The sequence below is a fragment of the Schistocerca cancellata genome, chromosome 2, assembly GCF_023864275.1.
Source record: "Schistocerca cancellata isolate TAMUIC-IGC-003103 chromosome 2, iqSchCanc2.1, whole genome shotgun sequence".
Taxonomy (NCBI): domain Eukaryota; kingdom Metazoa; phylum Arthropoda; class Insecta; order Orthoptera; family Acrididae; genus Schistocerca; species Schistocerca cancellata.
Genome location: NC_064627.1, coordinates 1,074,218,017 through 1,074,239,292, shown reverse-complemented (window position 1 = coordinate 1,074,239,292; position 21,276 = coordinate 1,074,218,017). Strand labels below are relative to the sequence as shown.

Genomic DNA, 21,276 nt, shown 5'->3' with positions numbered 1-21,276 from the left:
TTGAAAATATTCTCGGCACACTCTTCACGTTGTGGATCTCTGAATATTGTATTCTCCATCGATTTACAAAGTGGGTTGTTGCATGCCTTTAGCTCCAACCGCCACCCCTGTCATGTGGCCATTATCACATCAGAGACCGTTTGACATGAATCACCTGAGTACAAATGACTTTTTTCACCTCAGTCTGTAATCAGTAAATAGGAACTAACTTCATCTAGATACTAATATCTTAAACTTTCTCCTTCTAATGAATGTCCAACTACTGAGAGTACTAATCTCATAGTATTCTGTCAGTCTGTACAAATATTTTTCTTACATATTCCACTAACGCTTCTGCTGGAAAAATTGTTAAACAGTTTCAGGTTACAGTTAACAATCACAAATAGATATGAAACATCACATCTAATATAAATAAAACCAATTAATTAGGCAAGTATTTTATAATGTCCAGGTGGCATATAACCCCTTAATTCTATTGGTTTCACCCCTTAATTCTATTGGTTTCAGGATAGGCCAGGAGATAACATCCTTCATGTCGAATTCTTACCATTTTATAAGGATCCATGTACAACAGTTGCCATTCATAAATTCTTTTGTGAAGAAGCAAGGATCTCGGATGAGCTTTTAACAGAATGTATTCTCCTACCTGATATTTTGCATTTGTCGAAATCTTCTAGCATAGTAGATCGTTTTCAAATGTGCTGTTCCGTCATTGAGACTAAGACTTTTCTTACCTTCTCTTCCCAGGAATATTCTCTTCTTCATAGGCGTGGAAGCGAATTTGTCCATTCATTCGTCTTCTTCGTCCTACTTATGTGTGTAGCTGGATTGGATTGTGTCGTACAGTGGCAAATTATTCACTACCAGTTGAAAAAGCTCTAAATATTCTATCCGATTTGTTTGATAACTCCTTACGACAAGGTTTAATGCTCGCATAAGTTACGATATTCCCAGCAGAGCGCTCACAACACTGCTGAAAGCTCATTGGCTGTCGGAGAATGCGTGATGTAGATGCGCAGAACGAGCCTGAACTTGAACGCCATTAATTTGCTATAGTTTGATTGTGCTGTTAATGTTCTGAATGTGTGTTCAACACTGTCCCATGTTCACGTCACATATTGACTAACACAGCAGCCTTTTCTATAGAAATTGTTCGCAATACCATCATTCATTATTCTACTGTCTACAGTCCATGCTTTTGTGCCTCTCCCACAGATGTCAACTGCTTATAGTAAAAGATAATTAAGCGATATGTTAACAAAATAAATGGGTACATCCCTTTGTACGCAGCATCCTCCACGAACATGACATTTCTATCTTATGTTGCTGGCGTGTCCTTTAATTTCACCAGGCTGTTCAAAAAAACAAATAAAATGTGTCTTTCGTCCTCCGGCGCGAGTGAAAATGATGTCGGGTTCCGTTCATCTACATCTACATACATACTCCGCAATCCACCATACGGTGCGGGGCGGAGGGTACCTCGTACCACTACTAGCGTCTTCTCTTCCTGTTCCACTCCCAAACAGAACGAGGGAAAAATGACTGCCTATGTGCCTCTGTACGAGCCCTAATCTCTCTTATCTTATCTTTGTGGTCTTTCCGCGAAAAGTAAGTTGGCGGCAGTAAAATTGTACTGCAGTCAGCCTCAAATGCTGGTTCTCTAAATTTCCTCAGTAGCGATTCACGAAAAGAACGCCTCCTTTCCTCTAGAGACTCCCACTCGAGTTCGTGAAGCATTCCGTAACACTCGAGTGATGATCAAACCTGCCAGTAACAAATCTAGCAGCCCGCCTCTGAATTGCTTCTATGTCCTGCCTCAATCCGACCTGATAGGGATCCCAAACGCTCGATCAGTACTCAAGAATAGGTCGTATTAGTGTTTTATAAGCGGTCTCCTTTACAGATGAACCACATCTTCCCAGAATTCTACCAATGAACCGAAGACGACTATATGCCTTCCCCACAACTGCCATTACATGCTTGTCCCACTTCATATCGCTCTGCAATGTTACGCCCAAATATTTAATCGACGTGACTGTGTCAAGCGCTACACTACTAATGGAGTATTCAAACATTACAGGATTCTTTTTCCTGTTCATCTGCATTAATTTACATTTATCTATATTTAGAGTTAGCTGCCATTCTTTACACCAATCACAAATCCTGTCCAAGTCATCTTGTATCCTCCTACAGTCACTCAACGATGACCCTTCCTGTACACCACAGCATCATCAGCAAACAGCCGCACATTGCTATCCATCCTATCCAAAAGACCATTTATATAGATAGAAGACAACAGCGGACCTACCACACTTCCCTGGGGCACTCCAGATGATACCCTCACCTCCGATGACCACTCACCATAGAGGAGGACGTACTGGGTTCTATTATTTAAGAAGTCTTCGAGCCACTTAGTTACGAGTCTGCAGTGGGGCACCGAGTCAAACGCTTTCCGGAAGTCGAGGAATATGGCAGCCGTCTGATACCCTTCATCCATGGGCATCCAACCTAGGTAAAAGAAGCCCAGGGATACATAAAATCCCGTGCCAGTGTGGGAAATCGTACATTGGCCAGACGTGCTGCGCTGTTGAACATAAGACGTCACACCACATTAGGTCAGACAGAAAAATCTGCTGTTGTTGATCACTGTTTTGACACTGGAAATCGTATGAGCTACGGAGAGGCACAGATTCTATCGTTTGTCTTCGCAACTGGGACTCCATTATTAAAGAAGCAGTCGAAAATCGTTTCAGTAACGACCTGATTAACAGACACATGGGATTCAACATAGCACGGCATGGGAACCAGCACTGACGGTACACAGGCATCGTCGGCCGCTGATGATCGAATCCAACGATTGAACGCAGACGGGGAATCGAAGTCAGGACGGGCGGCTACACTCTGCCCGCACGTTTCCCCTAATCGACCTCCCGACGTCTTCTATGATTCGTTGACGATAACGTTATAGCTCCACCTTTTTTCTATCGAGCCAGCTATATATGCAGCAACACCTCAGTAAGCACCTGAAGAGGACGAGCAGCTGTCTCGCTGAAATAATGTGCAACTTTCACATAATTATCTGACGTGAAGCCCGTGAACCACTGAAGCGGGTATTACGTCGGGAAAGACTCAAACAGCAGATAAAAAAGTGACCTTTAAAGGCGCCCCCTCCTAAGCTCCCACCCCCACTCTCACACCCTAACGGTCTCACACCTTACGGGTCAGTGTTTTTAGTGTATTATTCATTACAGTCCCCTCTACCATTCTACAAAGATTTGCGACTACACCGAATTTTTCCTTAATTTTCCTTCGTTGACTGCACTACTCTGCTTGAAAATGCACTTACAATCAGGTCGAAACCTTGCATTGTTGACACGAAAATGCCCAACGAATATTAAACGTGCAAACAAAATTGACACTCGGCGCGCTGGCTGATGGGAGCGGCTGTAAATGGGCAATGCATTTGCAGTCCCTCCCACCAGCCAGCGCGGCGACTGTCAACTTTGTTTGGGCGTACAGTACATGCCTCTAGAAGATCTTGGCATGGCGATCGATACAGTAGCGTTGTGCTGGACGCGTACCGAGTTATCAAGGAATAGTTAATTTGTTAGTGGAGGAGATTATGGGAGGAAAAATTGTAGAGCGTGACAGAGACTTGCGCACAATTAGCAGTGTCTCTCCATAACGTAGACTGCGGAGTATAGATGTAGATGTAGATACAGTGTGCAATAGCTATGAAGATACGCAAACACCTGCGCAGGATAGACTAGTGGGGAGAGCTCAGACTTTGGAACGAAGGACTACAGCAACAACTAAAATGCAGAATGTGAAACCAGCCCAGCATTTGCCCACGCGAGTGTGGAAAACCGTCTACAGTCCTCACGCAGTCTGGGTTGTGACAGCCCAATGGTCGTCAGAGCTGAAGTGCTAGCTTGTTGCGGGACTGACTTAGTAGTGGATGATACACATCTGTATATTAAAAAGAATGTACAGTACCGACGCATCAGATTGAAAGTATACCTTGTCAACGCTTAGATACGGTGGATAGATCGATGTCTTTCTTATTCTATGCGTCGACGGGGCGAAGTTATTTTCATTTTTGTATTGTTGTCTCAAATAATTTTCCTCGCTTGAGAGGGTGGCCATGATAATTTAGTACATGTAAATTGTAAGAGCTTTAAATTTGAAGATAGTTTCTCTGATGGATTTTCAGTTTATTGAGAACTCCTGTAGGAAGCATAAACGAAAATCCTTTGGAAATTTGGAAAGATTTATGAACGACTCATATAATTTCCAAAATCGTATAAAATCGCGTTTAAATATTTGACGATATTTTCGCAGTATGGGAAAGTTTTGACTCAACAAGGAAATCGTTTAAAAGGCAAAAGACGTTTTTTTCATAGCCCAGAAAAGAGAAATTGGGTTTTTTGATAAACTGTATTTTTCTTAGAACTTTCTTTGTAACTTCTCTTAAAATTAATCACCTTCTGATGTTGCAGTTCTTCTTATGTCCGTGCTTGCTATGAAAATAGGACGAGAAATCCGCCTTATGCAAGACAGCTTTTCAGTTTTCTTTTATCCAGACATGTTTCAGCACTTTTTGTGCTATCTTCAGTGGGTTATTCTTTATTTTCTTACTGTAAAATTTTTGTTACATATTAACATTTAGCGAAACTTTTAGTACATAATATTTACAATTGTGAATGAATAATTGTTGTAAAATATTATACATCGTTTGTTCATAGTTCACATTTGATACATGTATTAACGACCTGATGCACTGTGTGTTGTTTATTACATTATGTCTAAAGTTCTAGTTATAGCTTAACTGATTTCGAAATCAGCGTATTCACCTGGCCAACAACATACGAGAAAGCACTACAACACCAAAGCCGTGAGTTACACACCAAAACCTGATATATACTCATTTCCTACTGTAAATGCATAATAAACAGAATAATAAAAAATTACGTTTTGCTGTTTGCAGATGAGAAGTTGTAGATTGTGTAGGAGACCAGCTAGCAACATAAATGTCCATAAGTATCACGCAAGGTATGAAAACAAATGTATACATCCACTGTTTTGCCAGTTAAGCCATAACGAGAACTTTAGACACAATGTTAAAAACAACACACAGTGCATCAGGTCGTTAATACATATCCCAACTTTGAACTATGAACAAATGATTTATAATATTTTACAACAATTATTCATTCACAATTGTAAATATTGTCTACCAAAAGTTTCGCTAAATGTTAATATGTAACAAAAATTTTACAGTAAGAATATTAAAAACTACCCACTGAAGATAGCACAAAAAGTGCTGAAACATGTCTGGGTAAAGCAAACCTTAAAAGGTGTCCTGCATAAGGCGGAATTCCTCGTCCTATTCTCTTAAAAGGTTTTGGGTATTTAGAAAATATGTTTTGTTTCAGTTTCAGGCATGTGTGAACCATATCGGTATTCTACTATAAAAAACAATCCATTTATTTGAAGATTTGATTTACTTGTAGATATCGTCGTAACATCCATGCCACTGTAAGATATGTACTGTTAAAAAAATCGATACATACACAGGGTGGTCCATTGATCGTGACCAGGCCAAATATCTCACGAAGTAAGCATCAAACGAAAAAACTGCAAAGAACGAAATTTGTTTCTAGCGCTGCCATAGGTCAAACGGATATCAACTGTTTTTTTTTTAAATAGGAACCCCCATTTTTTATTACATATTCGTGTTGTACGTAAAGAAATATGAATAAATAGTTGGACCACTTTTTTCGCTTTGTGATAGATGGCGCAGTAATAGTGTAAGTAGGCTGTTTATGTTTTCTTATTGGCAACGTTACGTAGCGCTCTGTACGAAAATCACTGGCTGTGCTGTGTGCAGTCTGTGGCTAGTTTGCATTGTTGTCTGCCATTGTAGTGTTGGGCAGCGGCAGCTGGATGTGAACAGCGCGTAGCGTTGCGCAGTTGGAGGTGAGCCGCCAGCAGTGGTGGATGTGGGGAGAGAAATGGCGGAGTTTTGAAATTTGTAAGACTGGATGTCAATTATGAATATTAAGGTAAATACATTGTTTGTTCTCTATTAAAATCTTTCATTTGCTAACTATGCCTATCAGTAGTTAGTGCCTTCTGTAGTTTGAATCTTTTATTTGGCTGCCAGTAGTGGCGCTCCCTGTATTGCAGTAGTTCGAGAAACGAAGATTTTTGTGAGGTAAGTGATTTGTGAAAGGTATAGGTTAATGTTAGTCAGGGCCATTGTTTTGTAGGGATTATTAAAAGTCAGATTGCGTTGCGCTAAAAATATTGTGTGTCAGTTTAAGCACTGCCCTGTATTATTTTTCAAAGGGGACGTTTCAATAGTCACAAACATATGGCTCACAAATTTAGACGAACAGTTGGTAACAGGTAGGATTTTTAAATTAAAATACTGAACGTATGTACGTTTGAACATTTTATTTCGGTTGTTCCAGTGTGATACAAGTACCTTTGTGAACTTATCATTTCTGAGAACGCATGCTTTACAGCGTGATTATCTGTAAATACCACATTCATGCAATAAATGCTCAAAATTATATCCGTCAACCTCAATGCACTTGGCAATACGTGTAACGACATTCCTTTCAACAGCGAGTAGTTCGCTTTCCGTAATGTTCGCACATGCATTGACAATGCGTTGACGCATGTTGTCAGGCGTTGTCGGTGGATCACGATAGCAAATATCCTTCAACTTTCCCCACAGAAAGAAATCCGGGGACGTCAGATCCGGTGAACGTGCGGGCCATGGTATGGTGCGTCGACGACCAATCCACCTGTCATGAAATATGCTATGCAGTACCGCTTCAACCGCACGCGAGCTATGTGCCGGACGTCCATCATATTGAAAGTACATCGCCATTCTGTCATGCAGTGAAACATCTTGTAGTAACATCGGTAGAACATTACGTAGGAAATCAGCATACATTCCACCATTTAGATTGCCATCGATAAAATGGGGACCAATTATCCTTCCTCCCATAATGCTACACCATACATTAACCCGCCAAGGTCGCTGATGTTCCACTTGTCGCAGCCATCGTGGATTTTCCGTTGCCCAATAGTGCATATTATGCCGGTTTACGTTACCGCCGTTGGTGAATGACCCTTCGTCACTAAATGGAACGCGTGCAAAAAATCTGTCATCGTCCCGTAATTTCTCTTGTGCCCAGTGGCAGAACTGTCCACGACGTTCAAAGTCGTTGCCATGCAATTCCTGGTGCACAGAAATATGGTACGGGTGCAATCGATGTTGATGTAGCATTCTCAACACCGACGTTTTTGAGATTCCCGATTCTCGCGAAATTTGTCTGCTACTGTTGTGCGGATTAGCCGCAACAGCAACTTAAACACATACTTGGGCATCATCATTTGTTGCAGGTCGTGGTTGACGTGTCACATGTGGCTGAACACTTCCTGTTTCCTTAAATAACGTAACTATCCGGCGACCGGTCCGCACACTTGGATGATGTCGTCCAGGATACCGAGCAGTATACATAGCACACGACCGTTGGGCATTTTGATCACGATAGCCATACATCAACACGATATCGACCTTTTCCGCAATTGGCAAACTGTCCATTTTAACAAGGATAATGTATCACGAAGCACTGGCGGAATGTTACGTTATACCACGTACTTATACGTTTGTGACTATTACAGCGCCATCTATCACAAAGCGAAAAAAGTGGTCCAACTAAAACATTCATATTTCTTTACGTACTACACGAATATGTAATAAAAAATGGGGGTTCTATTTTAAAAAACGCAGTTGATGTCCTTGACTTATGGCAGCGCCATCTAGCGGGCCAACCATAGCGCCATCCGGTTTCCCCCTTCAAGCTAGACGAGTTTCGTTCTCTGTAGTTTTTTCGTTTGACGCTTATTTCGTGAGATATTTGGCCCGGTCACTATCAATGGACTACCCTGTATATACACTCCTGGAAATTGAAATAAGAACACCGTGAATTCATTGTCCCAGGAAGGGGAAACTTTATTGACACATTCCTGGGGTCAGATACATCACATGATCACACTGACAGAACCACAGGCACATAGACACAGGCAACAGAGCATGCACAATGTCGGCACTAGTACAGTGTATATCCACCTTTCGCAGCAATGCAGGCTGCTATTCTCCCATGGAGAAGATCGTAGAGATGCTGGATGTAGTCCTGTGGAACGGCTTGCCATGCCATTTCCACCTGGCGCCTCAGTTGGACCAGCGTTCGTGCTGGACGTGCAGACCGCGTGAGACGACGCTTCATCCAGTCCCAAACATGCTCAATGGGGGACAGATCCGGAGATCTTGCTGGCCAGGGTAGTTGACTTACACCTTCTAGAGCACGTTGGGTGGCACGGGATACATGCGGACGTGCATTGTCCTGTTGGAACAGCAAGTTCCCTTGCCGGTCTAGGAATGGTAGAACGATGGGTTCGATGACGGTTTGGATGTACCGTGCACTATTCAGTGTCCCCTCGACGATCACCAGTGGTGTACGGCCAGTGTAGGAGATCGCTCCCCACACCATGATGCCGGGTGTTGGCCCTGTGTGCCTCGGTCGTATGCAGTCCTGATTGTGGCGCTCACCTGCACGGCGCCAAACACGCATACGACCATCATTGGCACCAAGGCAGAAGCGACTCTCATCGCTGAAGACGACACGTCTCCATTCGTCCCTCCATTCACGCCTGTCGCGACACCACTGGAGGCGGGCTGCACGATGTTGGGGCGTGAGCGGAAGACGGCCTAACGGTGTGCGGGACCGTAGCCCAGCTGCATGGAGACGGTTGCGAATGGTCCTCGCCGATACCCCAGGAGCAACAGTGTCCCTAATTTGCTGGGAAGTGGCGGTGCGGTCCCCTACGGCACTGCGTAGGATCCTACGGTATTGGCGTGCATCCGTGCGTCGCTGCGGTCCGGTCCCAGGTCGACGAGCACGTGCACCATCCGCCGACCACTGGCGACAACATCGATGTACTGTGGAGACCTCACGCCCCACGTGTTGAGCAATTCGGCGGTACGTCCACCCGGCCTCCCGCATGCCCACTATACGCCCTCGCTCAAAGTCCGTCAACTGTACATACGATTCACGTCCACGCTGTCGCGGCATGCTACCATTGTTAAAGACTTCGATGGAGCTCCGTATGCCACGGCAAACTGGCTGACACTGACGGCGGCGGTGCACAAATGCTGCGCAGCTAGCGCCATTCGACGGCCAACACCGCGGTTCCTGGTGTGTCCGCTGTGCCGTGCGTGTGATCATTGCTTGTACAGCCCTCTCGCAGTGTCCGGAGCAAGTATGGTGGGTCTGACACACCGGTGTCAATGTGTTCTTTTTTCCATTTCCAGGAGTGTATAATGTCCTGCCTCGGAGGCTAGCAGAAGAAATTCGGGAAGCGGCTGCTGGCGGCCCCGCGCTGCTGCTGGTACTCTTGTCTGGCGGGACAGATCGCCTGCAGACTCGGCCGGGCTTCTGCGCCTCTTCCCGTCTCGCCGTGGCGGCGCCGCGGCTGCAGCTGATGCCCCTCGGGCGGCGGCTAACACAGCGTTTCGGGTTTCGCTGAGCCGCCGACGTAAGCCGGCCGCCGCGGAAGCCGGCCGGGCCCGCTTCTTGCCGCGAGGGTCCACACACACACACACACACACACACACACACACACTGGCGCCAGTTTTTCTCTCCCGCTTCTGTGCGAGCGGATCGAAATCTGTGAGCCCGTATAATGTGTGCGTGCGCGCAAGGAAAGCCAGCCAACAGCGAGGCACGATATTATTTCCAAGTGTTTTGGTTCCCAGCCGGGCTGACGGTATCACGTTTCTTTCCACTCTGTTTCGACAACTTGCCTAGTTTTCTTCGTCTGTACTCGACCACAAATTTCATTTCCAATGTCAATAAACTATACCAACAGCCGTACACTGTAAGATACTTTTATTCTGAAAGCAACCAGTTTCAGCAATTCAACCCCTTGCCGTTGGTGGAGAGGCTTGCGTGCCTCAATGATACAGATGGCCGTACCGTAGGTACAACCACAACGGAGGGGTATCTGTTGAGAGGCCAGACAAACGTGTGGTTCCTGAAGAGGGGCAGCAGCCATTTCAGTAGTTGCAGGGGCAACAGTCTGGATGATTGACGGATCTGGCCTTTTAACACTAACCAAAATGGCCTTGCTGTTCTGGTACTGCGAACGGCTGAAAGTAAGGGGAAACTACAGCCGTACTTTTTCCCGAGGGCATGCAGCTTTACTGTATGATTAACAGAATTGAAGAGAAGAGAAATTTGTGGCACAACTTGACTAGAGGAAGGGATCGGTTGGTAGGACATATACTGAAGCATCAAGGGATCACCAATTTAGTATTGGAGGGCAGTGTGGAGGGTAAAAATCGTAGAGGGAGACCAAGAGATGAATACACTAAGCAGATTCAGAAGGACGTAGGTTGCAGTAGGTACTGGGAGATGAAGCAGCTTGCACAGGATAGAGTTGCATGGAGAGCTGCATCAAACCAATCTCAGGACTGAAGACCACGACAACAACAACAAGCTCCATACGCTTTTTTCAAATCAACGAACTTATCGTATAGCGCCATAACACTAGATATCGTGAATTCCAATTGTTGTGCAGCTGCTTCATACGGACGTGTGACAGCTGAAAAGTAATGGGCCAACAAAGACAAATGTCATTTGTCGCTGACAAAACTGTGAACGTCATGGTGATGATACGATGGCGTGGGAGCATGATAGTAAGGTCTTCAGTGTCAGTCCAAAAATGTTGTGAGTCGAGTGTCGTTATAAATGATTAAAACTGTAACTATTAGGATAAAACAGACATAACGGCCTAAGAAGGCGAACATGCATTCCCTCTCTCTCTCTCTCTCTCTCTCTCTCTCTCTCTCTCTCTCACACACACACACACACACACACACACACAAACACACACTCGCTCAGAGAGAGAGAATGTGTGTTCGCTTCGTTTTATCTCTCTCTCTCCCTCTGTGTGCGTGTGTGTGTGTGTGTGTGTGTGTGTGTGTGTGTGTGAGAGAGAGAGAGTGAGAGAGAGAGAGAGAGAGACATAAAACGAGGCGAACAGACATTCTCTCTCTCTCTCTCTCTCTGTCTGTGCGTCGCTCAAATAGCGCCCAGGCCATTGAGCCACAGGAAATTATTATTGTTAGCCATACACACAACTAATTTTGTATGGAACCCTCAAAGAGGGAATCCTACTTGCACTTGTCTGGTTTTGTTCCTTTTTACTGTGCTTTTTCAGTCTGCCAACGTACGTATTTTCCTCGTTTTATCTCTCTCTCCCTCTGTGCGTGTGTATGAGAGTGTGTGTGTGTGTGCGTGTGTGTGTGGCTAACAATAATAATTTCCTGTGGCTCAATGGCCTGGGTGCTATTTGGGCGACTTACGTGGTCTTAACCTACTCCACTTAGCCACATTCCCCTTACAGACGTTAAAGGCTTGTAGTAGGAACTAGGACGGTTAAAATTAGCATAGTTCAGAAATGTACTATTTTCCCGCTACACGCAAAATACCACAACACATCTTCGAATCTCCCACCATTTCTTCTCCACTGGCTAAATTATTACGTACATCACCTATTACCTAATGTCGTGTCTACAGTACAGGTTTGTTTACATGCCAGTCAGCTGAGTTTCTGATCTGCCCAGAGAGATTTGTACCTGGTGTTTGGTTGTGGTCTTTTTTTATAAGTACTACTGTACAGATTTGAAGGTGTAAGTACATTTCGAATTTAGTATGTTCCCGTTGGCCATGATGAACAACAAGTTTGCGGCAGACGTCGACATGATGTTATTGCACACCATCCGCATCACAGAGCCGCGTGGTTTAAGGCTCTTTGCAACTGTTCGCATAGCTCCCCCTGTCGGAGGTTCGAGTCCTCCCTTGGGCATGGGTGTGTGTGTGTTGTCCTCAGTTAGTTTAAGTAGTGTCTAAGCCCAGAGGCCGATGACCTCAGTTTGGCCCCGTAGGAACTTACCACAAATTTCCAAAAAAAATTCCGCATCACAGACGCTCCTCTCGCTGGAGTAGGATGCCACGTGTTAGGGGACAGTGCCCAATCTGGAAACGGGTGAGAGGCACTCCATTCCTCCTGATTGACAGCCTGAGGTACGCCAAGGCTGCATAGTTAGGTCCACCATCTGCAGGTTATTGTCACTCACTGCCAGTCACTGCTCCCCTCCTACAACTGGAGGGACCTACGACGCTACAATGCAGGGGAGTGGCACTCTGAGTCACATCACGTTGTCTGCAGGCCTGCATGGTGGCTTGGTCTAATTTCCATTTGCCAAATTCCCCAGCAGAACGACACCTACCTCCCCCACCAGTGCAGTTGCTCAAGTATTAGCTTCTCTGCTGGGTAGATGTGGTGCAATTATTGTAGAGTGCCGGCCCGGGTGGCCGAGCGGTTCTAGGCGCTACAGTCTGGAACCGCGTGACCGCTACGGTCGCAGGTTCGAATCCTACCTCGGGCATGGATGTGTGTGATGCCCTTAGGTTAGTTAGGTTTAAGGGGCTCCGGAACGCCTTATACTTGCAATGTTAAAATAACGCTTATAAATTACATCTTTCCTCACAAAGTATTTGAGGTAGGAAGTTGAACTTTTTACAGATTATTTATTGCAATATGGGCTACAACTTAACACAGGGATTTTACAAAATTTTAGTTCAGTTATTAAAGATGATTTTTTTTCAATTGTAATGAAAATTCACAACATTTTTTTGCAATTTTTTATTTATATATTCAAAAATATACAGGTTTTTGGAAAAAGGTTGTGTTAAATTATGTAGAAAGTACTGTGTAACATTTACTGAAAGTTTGAAACAAATATGTTTGGAAGATCCTTAGAAAACATGTAATTAGTATGAGAAAATAAAAGTTTTGGGAATCGAGCGACAAAGATTGGATTAACTTTTTAGTGCATTCCAGGTCCATAGGATGGATTATCTTCATCCTCTGCAAACTCCTCCTCCAGCTTCCTCTTGTTCCCCCTCCTGTTTACTCTTGCTTGTATTTCTAGACTCTTTACAGCCCTGTCTGCAGCCCGAAGGCGTTCCTTGTCTAAAGCAAGCATCGCTCGTACCATGTTAGAATGTTATTATTTACAGTAATAACACATACCTTTGGCTTTCCAACATTTCTCCTTTTCTTAAAAGCCTTCAGAGGATTTCTAATAACTTTACTTGTACTCATTATTATACTTCAACAAAACAGAGACTCAAGAAACAGAATTAATTACGAATATTTTCGAGATAACGACAGAGTAAATAAACATGAAACAATCGACAATCACACCAGCGATATATATTGAACCATCACAGGTTAGCCACAACACATACTTTATCTCACATCACTAAAATGTACCTGATGAACACGGACATTAATAATAAAACCATTTGACAGCAGTTTAACAGCGCCACAGTGGGTCACGCCCATGTAGAACACATTTCAAAAAAAATTTAAAAATAGTTGTAGTCTTCGGAATTGAATAAATTATATATCTATTACAAGGTAATAGTCTGCAGATTCAGAAAACGCAAAAAAGTAAAAATTGAACTTTTCATGATTTTGAGCCTTTCCGGAGCCCCTTAAGTAGTTCTAAGTTCTAGGGGACTGATGACCTCAGAAGTTAAGTCCCATAGTGCTCAGAGCCATTTGAACCATTTTTGATTGTAGAGTACTAAGGAAATCGGAGCATACGAGAAATTGTTTACCCTGAAGACATCTCATACTCTTCAGTGCCTTCAACACCGCATGGAGTTCTGCAGAAAATACTTTACAATATACAGGGTGAACATTAATAAAACCGACAGACTGCACGGTCTGATTCCCGACTGGAAATGGAGAGAAAATGGTCGTATGCACATGTGTCCAGAAATGCATCGTTGCCACGCTAGATGGCACAGACCAATGAAAGTTCCCCTGACCACGTGCCGTGTGTTCCTTGTGTGCTGCAGGCTGGGTCACTGTCGCAGCGTACTGTAAGCAGCGGAATGGTCCGGTATTCAGGTCGGGAACACGCCGAGATGGTATCTGTGTACAGCCAAGCAGGCGGAAACAGGCGAGAGGCAGCTATACCAAAACAAGTACCCTCACAGAATCCAACCACATCACGCAACATTTCAAGCCCTTTCTGGGCGTTTGTGTGATCGTGGGTCCTCTGAGACAGACAAACGTGCAGGGAGGCTGCGGACTGTGCGTACAGCAGATTTGGAGTGCCAGGTTCTACCAGATATTATCGTGAACCCTAGTGTGAGCCCCAATCAAGTGGCCCGCCAACATGGTGTAAGCCAAAGTGTGAGTATATGTTTCCTGCATGACAAGCGCTACTATCGCTATCACCCGCACCGAGTTGCAGATCTGTTGTGACGTGGATGCGATAGAGCTCTGTACTGTGTTCTGGGACAACCTGCTATCCTCAAACACACATTTCCGACACATGCTCATAGTACCTTTTTTCCTCCATTACCAGTCAGGAGTCCGTCTCTGCAGTTGGTCGGTGTTATTATGGTCTCCCTGTATATATGGGGAAGACGAATGCTGAAGATATGGTCAGAGGAATGCTACTGAACAACCAAAGGAGTCTCCCTGTTTGGAACCTTTAGTGTACACAATTTTAAAATTCTGGTGCCTGTCTAAAATATTAAAAAACAGAGATTGAATAGCAAAATCTGGAGTGAACTATCAATATGCGACTTTCGTCTATTAATAGTGGTATAATGAGTAATACGATTCTATACGCCATCTCCCAGTGAACATATAAACTGACTGAAAGAAACGAGTGAAGCACCCACAAGCGAAGGAGGAAACGAAATGAAACATCATCGGTTGAGAGAGTATCTGAGTTATTACCGTGATTACAAAATCGAATGAAGTTTACTGAGAACTTCGCACAATGAGCCCACTTATCATTACGACGTTGCACTCCGTCTGGCGTGAATGAATGCACTGATTCGCTTGAGAAGGGTGTATTAGACCTGTTGTATCCTCACCTGTGGACAGCTGGCTCACGACTGCCGTAGCTCAACTTGATATCCTGGATTATTGGCACTGGGGTGGAGTTCGTGCTGGTCCCACACACGTTCTAAAGGGGACATGTGTTGTATCCTGCGTAGTCGTCGAATATGGGCTAAAAAACCCGCTTTTTCGGGTCGCTAGTAAACAATTCAAGCAAATCGTATTAAAGAGTTTTATTATGGAAAATAAATGACAATACTTAACTTTGACAATAACACAGAAGTGTTGCAAGCAAAGGGTGACATGAAAATAAGAAATCTCTTCAGTATATATAGTTCCTAAGTCGCTGAAGTGCCTAATCTCGATGCTGCTGTAGAAGTGGGGCGCGACCAGTCGGTACGGCGCTTACGTCCTCTTCGCCTAGACGGCGCTACCGTCGCATTGTCGTCCTGGAGAGGGGTCGGTCAGTGTGCAATTGGCTGTCGCCTTCTTCACAGCTCTCTGCTCTCTCGTTTCCGACTTCCGTGCGGGCACTTGACTTTACCCCACATCAACATGTGTGGGGATCTTGGTGGCCACAGGAGTCAGGTCAGAGAAGGTTAGGTTTTCTTGCTAAAGACTGGTCGGAATGCATACTTGTGGAGTTACGGTCCTAAAACGACAGCCATTGAGTGAATAGCGGATAGACAAAACATAAGTGAACGTCCTGTTCGGGTGTGTCTAGCAGAGAGGTTTTGTTCGAGTTAGGTGCTGCTGTTTTAATTTGTGGTTGTTTTGCTATGCAGTGATGTTGGAGGCAGAATTTTTCGAGAATTTCCTGTAAGATAATGTGATTTGAGAAAAAAAGAAGTGATTGAAATTGAAATGTGTTTTCACCTTTGTATTAGTTCACACATAATCATCCTCTGTTCTTGTTCGAATATAAGTTAGTACAGTCACGCTCTCTCCATTTTAAAGCATTAAACATTAAGCCTCGGAAGGCCCAACGGTATTGACCGACCGCCGTGTCATCCTCAGCCATTGGCGTCACCAGATGCGGATACAGAGAGCATGTGGTCAGCGAGCCACTCTCGCGGCCATTGTCACTTTTCGCGACCGGAATATTGAAACATGCGGCCTTGTATTTCATTATTAATAACGTTACACATTACAGCACCACGTGTTGACAACCATACTGCAGAACTGTTTGTGCAATACGGCTTACTATCTTACAAATTAATGACATTGCGATAATTTTAGCGTTTTTGATTCAATGATGAAAATTTATGAAGTGAAGTGAACACTACAAATGATTCTTATCTAACGTAACCAGACACGGGCTAGAATCTGAAGTTCGTTTAGCTTTGACTGTTCATATGAAACCATTGTCTACAGCTTATTAAATCAGCAGGTGGGCTCTTTTAACGTAACAGTTATTAGCTCTGGCTGGTCATTTTGAATATGCACTCTTCCGCGCGCTCGCTGCTGGACCTGCGATTATTTTGACAATTTTTCTCGATTGGGCATTCTCTTTCCTATTCCGACTTTATTATCAGGTTGTTTTTTTTTCTCTACCCTGCACATCCCCTTGGCCTTATAGTTGATTGCTTAGGACAGCTTTCCATTCACTGAGAACGGGGTAACCAAACGGATTGTGAAGGCAACTGCTTCTGCGGTTGAGCTGTCCGAGCAATTGACATCACTACTCGAGAAATCTCGAGTTTTGCTCGTGTTTTCGATCGCCGAACAATCTTTCAACTTCTGTTAGTACTATTTCCATGACGTGTCACAGCGTTACTAATATATTATGGATTTTTACCGTAAAAAGGCGAAACACGTACTGTAGCATGTTACAGAGTAGAGGTCACATGTAAACAGCGCCTTTAATAAATAAAAGATCACAATCACGATTCAGTCTAGTCCTCGTGCTGTAGCTCGCCCTGCCTTCTAGCGACGTCTGATCTGGCAGCATGACGGGTCTTGCCAAAATTATTTATTCTCGCGATGGCAACTACAGTCAGTTTCACGTGATTTATTTCATCTGCTAAGCACTCAGTTCCCAATTAATTTCCTTCCTTGATTTATCTGAATGTTTCCTTCTAGTTTGATTCTGATTATAAGCTGAAAACTTTTTACAGCTTATTTTAATAAGTTAACAGAGACGTAAATGTTCATTTGCAACTCACTGGGCAAATACTGTAGTCTCTAATGACCAAATACATCAAAAACCCTACTTTTCCCCAAAACACACAAACCTCGTACGGATACCTCCTCCTATCGACCCATCTGCCTCACCTCAGTATTCAGCAAGGTCTTCGAATCCATCCTCTCCCGATCTATCCGTCAACGCCTGAACCAACATCACCTTCTTCCCGCTAATCAGTGCAGCTTCCGTACCGGTTTGTCCTCTGGAGACCAGCACCTGCAATTCACCCATCTCCTATCCCACCAGCTCAACTCACGTAAATCACCTATTTTTTGTCTCCCTCCCCCTAGAGAAAGCCTACGACCGTGTATGGCATTACGATCTCCTTTTCAAATTCAAGACATTCGCACCACAATTAATACGCCCGCCTTGTTGCATCCTTCCTCTCTAATCTCCCATCCATTGTCACTATTAACAAAACCATTTCCCATACGTTGCATCCAACTGCAGTAGTGTCCCATAGCTCCATCCTCTCTCCTCTCGTTTATCTCCTTTACAATGCTGATATGGCCAGACCACCCCCACCAGTTCTCCTTTTTCAGTATGCTGACGACACCGCTTTACTCGTTCTCCACCCTGCTATCCAGAAATCCCAGCAATCTCTCCAAATCCACCTTAGTTAGTTTAAAACCAATGGCTCCTCAAGATTGACCCCTTCCAAAACCCAGGCTCTAATTACAGGACGAACCACCTGTACTTTTCGTCTCCAAGATTTCCACCCTACCATTTACGACAGTCCTATCCTGTTAACTAATATACTAAAATATCTAGGACTAATCCTAGACTGGCAACTAACCTGTGTAACGTCCCCTTAGAACATTTATACACGACTGTGCTTAAACTGACACACAATATTTTTTTAGCGCAACGCAATCTGACTATCAAAGATCCCTGCAAAAGAATGGCCCTGAGTAACATTAAACTGTACCTTTCAGAAATCACTTACCTCACAAAAATCTTCGTTACTCGAACTACTGCAATACAGCGAGCGCCACTACTGCCAGCTAAATAAAAGATTCAAACTACGGAATGCACTAACTACTGATAGGGATAGTTAGCAAATGAAAGATATTAATAGAGAACAAACAATATATTTACCTTAATAGTCATAATATATATAGCAGTTCATGACAAATTACAAAACTCCGCCATCTCTCTCCCCACATCCACCACTGCTGGCGGCTCACCTCCAACTGCGCAACGCTACGCGCTGTTCCCATCCAGCTGCCGCTGCCCAACACTACAATGGCAGACAACAATGCAAACTAGCCACAGGCTGCACACAGCACAGCCAGTGATTTTCATACAGAGCGCTACGTGGCGTTACCAATAAGAAAACATAAACAGCCTACTTACATAAAGAAAACATTAACAGCCTACTTACACCTGGAAACCTCACCTACTATCCATTCAACAGGAAGCCCACAATAGGCTAAAGCTACTGCTAAAACTTGGGGATTACACACCTCCACTATTCTCCACACCTACAAGATACTGATCTGACCCATCCTCTGCTGTGCAAATGTTGCATGCTTCTCTACCCATCAAAGTCTCTACCCACCAAATCCTCGAAAGCCATGCACTCCATCTCGCTTTCTGCAGCCATTTACCTTCCCCTGCATGGATACTCAACCATCTCATCTAATTCCCAATCCTCAACAACAACATCAAACACCTCCGCCCATCCTATTCTATCAGCGAAGTAGATTCCAATAACCCAACCATCTCCCTTCTGATCACCAACCCTGTTATGCTGCCGTGTCGTCCCACTGACCCTTCACCTCGATATACCATCGCACAACAACTTCAACCGACTCTCTCTCCCAGAAACCGAAAGCCATTCCGACATTTATCCATCCTACCAGCTATAGCTTTTCCCACCTATTTCCACTCCACAGCAGGGATTCCCCTCTCTTCTCCCTCTCCGTTTCACTCCCTCCCTCCCCCCCCCCCTCGCCCCCCCTGATACCACGACCCCGCTCGCCCACCAGACTCACCCTTCCTTTCCGTGTTTCCCTATACAACAGACTAACATGTACATCTTTGTCTGTATCAATACCCACCTTACCGCCTATCATGTTTTTACAGATACGACCCAACGGCTTATAAATTTATTTCCACCACCACCCAAAAGTTTAAACTCCCTGCAGCTTCTTCATCCAGCGCAGCTCCTTCAGCTCTTAGTGAAAGTGCAGTGCTTCGTTTTAACGAACCTTGCCGGCTCATTTTCATTTTAAAGTTTCAAATGTCCACTGTTGTCTCTTTATATATACCTGCCAGAATTTTACTTCCTTTTTAAACTTTAAATGAAGAAAAGCATTATGTATATTTGTAATCATCTCTATAATGTGTTTTAAAATTTTTGTATCCGTAAATATGTTTTGTCATTTCTTCATCAATTTTTGTAAATTGCACAAATCTGAAGAGCGGGATATTGTACCGGTGGCAGTCCACCCCCACCCACATGGGGCGAGGGGGATGAGATAAAAAATAAAGGAAAAAAAAAACAAATAAAATATTGTTTCCAGAGTCGAATTCTATTTTTTGAGGACAGTACTTTCGCCTTTGTTTTGCTATTTGGGGAGCAACATAACTGATGATGGTCGAAGTAGAGAGGATATAAAATGTAGACTGGTAATGGCAAGGAAAACGTTTCTGAAGAAGAGAAATTTCTTAACATCGAGTATAGATTTAAGTTTCAGGAAGTCGTTTCTGAAAGAATGTTGAAGATTAGGTGGGTAGATCACGTAACTAATGAGGAGGTGTTGAATAGGATTGGGGAGAAGAGACGTTTGTGGCACAACTTGACTAGAAGAAGGGATCGGTTGGTAGGACATGTCCTGAGGGATCAAGTGATCACAAATTTAGCATTGGAGGGCAGCGTGGAGGGTAAAAATCGTAGAGGGAGACCAAGAGATGAATACACTAAACAGATTCAGAAGGATGTAGGTTGCAGTAGGTACTGGGAGATGAAGGAGCTTGCACAGGATAGATTAGCATGGAGAGCTGCATCAAACCAGTCTCAGGACTGAAGACCACAACAACAACTTTCGCCTTTGACCGTTAGCTTTAAACAATAAATCACCATAAATCTTTGTGTTCGGTATTCACAAACACTGTATGAGAACGCTTATTCTAAAGTAACAAACGCAGACATCTTTAAAGAATCAAACTCCCATGTATAAAACAGGTGCAAACGTCTCATTACGTAATAATAGAGTTAAAGTGTTAAATATTTGGCATTAAGCATGTTAGCGAGAAAGAGGTTAGAAAAGATTGTAAGTTATGTTTAGAAGTATGTCACGAGTCGCTAAGTGCTCTCTTTATCACGCAGTGGATGAGTATAATCTGGGTAATTTCGGCTCCGTTTCAAGCAAAAAGTTAGTTTTTCACGCATCTCATTATTTGTACGTCATATCTCCTGAACTATGTGTCGTACAATGACATAATTTTGGTATACGTGGATACTGGCCAACGGTCTTGCCGCAGTGGTAACACCGGTTCCCGTCAGATCACCGAAGTTGAGCGCTGTCGGGCTGGGCTAGCACTTGGATGGGTGACCGTCCGGTCACCGAGCGCTGTTTGCAAGCGGGGTGCACTCAGCCCTTGTGAGGCAAACTGAGGAGCTACTTGATTGAGAAGCTGCGGCTCCGGTCTCGGAAACTGAAATACGGCCGGGAGAGCGGTGTGCTGACCACATTCCCCTCCATACTGCATCCAATGACGCCTGTGGGCAGGGAATGACACGACGGCCGGTCGGTACCGTTTGGCCTTCATGGCCTCTTCGGGAGGAGTTTAGTTTTTTATATATGGATACTGTCTGCGAAATGTGTTGCGAGTAGAGACAGCAGTACAGAAGTAAAAGTCGTGCCTGAAGCGGAAATTTTACTGCATGAACAGTGAAAATGTAATAAGCGAAACATTTCGGCTTTCATCATTTTGAGAGAGGGGTCAACGAGAAAAAATTTCGTAAAGGTTTGAAATTATGTGTGGTTCGAAATTATGTGTAAAGTTATTTTGGAAGTCGCTAAGTCCCTCATTCTCAAATACTGGATGAGTACAGTAGCCGTATTAAG

The 21,276-nt window shown here is 44.1% G+C and overlaps 1 pseudogene; it reads left to right on the top strand.

Annotated features, from left to right (window-relative positions):
* Positions 1-20,670: 20,670 nt before the first annotated feature.
* On the top strand, positions 20,671-20,787 carry LOC126163476 (5S ribosomal RNA; annotated as a pseudogene).
* The last annotated feature ends 489 nt before the right edge of the window (positions 20,788-21,276 follow it).